Source organism: Pinus tabuliformis, chromosome 5_2 (assembly GCF_031772625.1).
Source record: "Pinus tabuliformis cultivar Carrire ecotype Pingquan chromosome 5_2, CPIR1, whole genome shotgun sequence".
Classification (NCBI taxonomy): domain Eukaryota; kingdom Viridiplantae; phylum Streptophyta; class Pinopsida; order Pinales; family Pinaceae; genus Pinus; species Pinus tabuliformis.
The window spans coordinates 901,800,888-901,806,174 of NC_142306.1; positions in this window are offsets into that span (position 1 = coordinate 901,800,888).

Consider the following 5,287-nt stretch of genomic DNA (forward strand, 5'->3'; position numbering starts at 1 on the left):
AAGACTTGCCTTGAAGAAATTAGGGAAAACTTGTCTAGTATTTTTTTTTGCAAGCCTAGCACTACTTGTAGTAGGAAAACCCATGCTAGTAACCTTTTGTCTAACCAGTGACTAGCTTTGGCAGCGCAAATTTGGATAGGAAAATATACATTGATCTTTTTCAGGCAGTTTCTCCAAAAATGGAGCAGAAGATTCTCTTACTAGAAGCCTCAAGAATGGCGAGTTGGTTATTATTGAATAAGGACCTGGTCGAGTTCCCCCATTTTGAGTCCTTGATCCTACCTTAGGGATATTCCCCTTGAGATGTGGACCTTATTCCCCCTTTTGTGGATCCCTAACTACCTCTCCTTCCCTCTAAATGCATTCCCTTACACCCTCAAATGGTGGGTCAGACTAGATTGGTCATGTTGCTGCTAAATTGTGCCTAATTGCTGCAATTTGTGAAGGAGAAAGGAGAGCTTGAGAAGTCTTGGCTTGGACTTGGAAACCCACCCCGAAGGAGGCTTCCAGCATCAAGGCAATGGTTGTATGCTTCCCTATCGTTTTTACTATTAATACAATGCATGTTTACTTTCCATAAGAATGTAAATGACTACTTATTTAGTATGATTCTGCTTGATCTCTCATATAGTTTACACTAGAATGCATATGCTATGTTTTTCCTTTGTTGTCTTTTTTTATCTCTCTTGCAGGTATTCATTCGCAACAGAATAGCGAGGATAGAGCTTGGAGGTTGGGAGATCGAGATCAACATTAACGAGCGTTTAGCGTCAGAGTGAGGTAGGTCATCTATATTACTTTGTATTTTCTGATATAAACTAGGAGAGTTTTGCATGTATTTGTTTCGATTGTTACTAGATCCACTCATTGGACTACATGGATCACTTCTATCTGTAGAAATGACTGCCTAGATAAAAAATTGGCGACTCCACTGGGGAAACTTATAGCCCTTTCAACCCTCCTTTTGAATTTGGCCTTTTTGATTCGTTTGGCCAAACTTTCAATGATCCTTGGTTTTGATTTTTTATGAATCTGTACTCTGAGTAGTCGGTCATTTAGGGTATCAGGTCTAGGGTTTTTCTCAAGATCTACGTATTTTTCCTAAAATTTTCTCGCCCAACACCATTTTTCTCAGACAAAATAACGCTAACAATTCTTATTTATTCCAGTATAGTCGCATTTGAAACCCTGTCTTCCACTGTCTGCCTGCGTTGGTCCAATTTCTCGTCCATCACGGGTTTTTCTGTGTAAAGTAGTGTTGCTTGCATGCGTTTTTCTATGTAAAGTAGCGCTGATGACCCTGCCAGTGCTAAAGGTTCTATGTAAAGTTGTGACGATCCTTAAAATTGAGAAATTTTAGGGTTTTTGCAAAAAATCCTAGTGTGTCCTGATCTCTGAGGTCATCCTCTTGCTCTGTGTGCATCATATCTTGTATGTTTGCCTTCAGTTTCTTTGTGGTGTGAAAAAGTTTATCCCATGCTTGAAGTGGTAAAAATGTCATTTTGATTGAGTCTTTCATACTTTGAGTCAATTAAAATCTTTGTTTGCTGCTTGTATGAGTGGGAAAATACTGATTTTATGTTGATTGAGTAGTAGTAGTTCTTTTGTAGTCATAAGGAAATTGATTTTGCATTCATTTAGTTTTCATCTCATAATTTACTTTTTGTAAAGTGCATTAGATAATATTGCATTGAAAAGTCATTTTTTTTAGATTTATCATTGGAAATATTACATTGTTTAGTGATTAAAAGCTAAAAGTGCATCGAGTTCATTCTCATTGATTGAATGAAAGAATTGAAATCATTTTTCGCTTTTGATGGTTACATTTGGAAAATGAAAGTGAAAGATATAGTTATGAAAGCTTTGTTTGCTGCATTTTTCGTTGTTGCATCATTGTTTGAATATCTTCCCTTACTAGATTAGCTTTCATCAAAATGGAAATAATCCTTTTCTCATGATAGTTGCATCATAGGTGTTCATGTGACATCGTTTTGAGCCTTAAAAATGAAACTTAATTAAAGATAAACTTAAAATTTACCTCAATTAACCTAAGGAACATTTGGAACTTAACACAAACATTTAGAGGTCTAGGCTAGAGATGTGTTCTGGCATCGTTAAACGTAGGAGTTGTCATTATTTTCCAGTGTTGTATCCCGGGGGTGAAATCCCATTCCACGTACGAAAGTGATAGGACTGTTCTCAAGTTCTTTCAGGTATGTCAAAGGTTCTCCAATCATGATAAGTATAAAGGGATTATCTCATCGAACAGTTATGCATTAGACATCACTACTACAGACTTCACTCCCATGTATCGTCGCGTATATTTTGGGAGTCCCCTATAGGTTTCTATCCATCCATAGTTAATTGAGTCTCCCACCTTGTATACTGTGATATAGTGAACACAAAATTTAGGGAGATTGGCTATTGTATGTTAAGTCCTTGGTTCACTAAGGTGTATATTGCAGTTCACGATTGCTTTGTAAACCTTTATGCCTAGTTACCCCTTTTTGATTTATTTGTTGTTAATTTCTAAAATTAATACAAATTTTATTATATTTTCCATAGTGAGAAGAGTAAAATTGAGTTACTATATCCTGTGGCCTAATGTGTGTTAAATGCAAGAAATTGGAGAAGTTTTGAGTTGACTTGAGTGAAGCCAATTAGAGTAGGCAATCAAGGAGATATTATATAAACGAGTATCCATCCTTAACTCCTCAAATCAGTTGAAGATTCCTCCCACTATCTCATCAACTCAGTGTCACTGACAGCCAAGCAAGTCGAGTTCATTGGCAGCCAAGCCAATGCCAGTCAAGGAAGAGTTATTCTCAAGTTAAGGAGCCTAATATTCCTATTTTATAGGGATAAGTTGGTAGCTCCAGTTTTGTATAAATAAGAAAGTTAAGGGACTCATTAAGATTCAAAATTTTGTTGTAGCCAATAGGCCATTAAGCCGAAGCACATTTGACAATTATTATTATGACGTATTTGACATTTTGATGATAATGAGAAATTTTGTTTTTGATCCAGCACTGAGTTAACTCAGAGGGCTGAAGCCCTTGGGTTAGGGCCAAACCCTAACAGTAGAAGTTCCTGTATTTTGTATCTTTATTCTTAGCTTAGAATGTTGATTTACTACTAAAGTTTAGCCAATAGGCCATTAAGCTGAAGCACATTTGACTATTATTATTATGACGTATTTGGCATTTTGATGATAATGAGAAATTTTGTTTTGATCTAGCACTGAGTTGACTTAGAGGGCTAAAGCCCTTCGGTTAGGGCCAAACCCTAGCAGCAAAAGTTCCTCTCTTTTGTATCTTTATTTTTAGCTTAGAATTTTGATTTACTATTGAAGTTTATTTCTGTTTTCTGTTTAGCTTAGAATGTTGATCAAGTTGTTTCTTATCCATGCTTTCATTAACTTAAATAGTAGATTAATGTTGCATTCTAGTGAAGGAAAATATATTAGAAACACTTCTGACAGTGACCCCTATCCCATCTCCCTTATGGGATCATGATTAGGGGACTCTCCCTTATGGGATCATGATTAGGGGACCCCACTCTCACAACCCAAAATCAGAGTTTGTTCTTTATTCATTACCTATGTTAAGTTTCATTCTTAGTTATATATCTGTTTATGATTCCTTGGAAATATTTGCAGTTATTAATTTTCTTCTTAAGATTGTTGTAGCTTAGAATGTAGCCTATTCCAAAGATCTAGTCTTTAACAATACTTAGATTAGGTTTTCTAAATTCAACTCATCTTTTCCATCTTGACATGTAATAATTTGTAAATGAAAAGAGAGACAAGTTTTATTGTTGGGATTGTTGATCTGCAGTAAGGGACACCTCCAACTAAACTCCACCTAGGTCTCCTCCACCTTCTGTTGATGCATACCAACCATATTTTGAACCTCCTTTTTCCAGCCACCGTGAGAAAGTTGTCTTAGGAAAATCTAGCCTCCTTGGAGTGTCGGGCTTGGCCTTGGGTGATGTTCACCTTCCCCACACCTTCCACAACTTTCATGCACCCTTCCAACACTTCATATCACCATAAGTATTCTACAAAACCTCTCAACCAGCTTCTTGTAGTAGTACACGACATCCTGTAGCAATTCAGGACATCCTGTAGCAGTTTCATGTAGCAACCTATAGCTTCCTATTTTAACCTTGTTTTTACTTGAAATGGTAGTATAGCCTACTGTAGGAGTAGGTTAACCCCTCAACTTGGATTCCATTACCAAAAGTGCCACCTAGACCAACCTTTTTATTCCTTTCCCTCCTGCAAGATCATATAGGATTAGCTTTTATATTTCTGAATTTAGCAATTAGAACTTTTACCTACTATGCAAGTGTGAATGAGATAATTAATCCATGCATGTTTGGATTCTGAAATGATAGAATAACTTCCTATTTTCATGAATTCCTGGTAGCTAGATGGTCAAGTGCAAGGTTAGCATAGTTTCCTTCCTGCAAACGATTTGTGTCATTTCATAGCTAGATGATTTATGTCATTTCATAGCATTTACAAGTTAGCAACTTTCATTTCATGAATTGACAAGAATTTACTTTCCCTGCACTAGAACTTGATTTTCATTCCACTGTCAATAGTTAGAATCCCTTTAGTCCAATAGAGGAATGACCTGAAAGCCTAATGTTCAAGTGCCCCAGTTGAGAAGTGACATGACTAGAATGATGCATTTGCTGTGCATATAGCACTATCACCTCCAAGTTTGTACGAAACCCTAGGTTGATAAAGTAAAGCTAGTAACCCTAGGAGTTGCAATATTCTAGCTGTAATACTGAGCCTCATCACTTTTTGCTTCCATTGCTGGGGAGGTGTCTAGGTAGATGTAATTTCTATTTTTTCTTTCTATTTTGAATTTTATAGATATATGCTACGTTTGCTTTCCTTTCTGTCCTACATTTAGATTTTAAAAACTCATAAAAGAAAAATATATATTTCTTTCATGCCTCATAGGAGTAGAGACACTTTAGGGAAATTCTTTCCAAACACCCCCACACCATCAAACAATCAACCTTCCCTCTTCTTCAATGATTGTCAACTTCCCTCTCTAACTGTAGGAGAGTTAGAAGACCCCTTAGGATAAAAACTTGAAATCTTTGAAGAGCCTATTGGGGAATAATAAGAAGAGACCATTCCACACACTTACACCATGGTTGACAACAAAAATGAGGCTGAAAATATAAATGAGGGTGTTTTTCCCATTAGAGAGACCAATGGGGATACTAGGATGAAACATATAAGTCTGTATGCCCTTCCTCACTT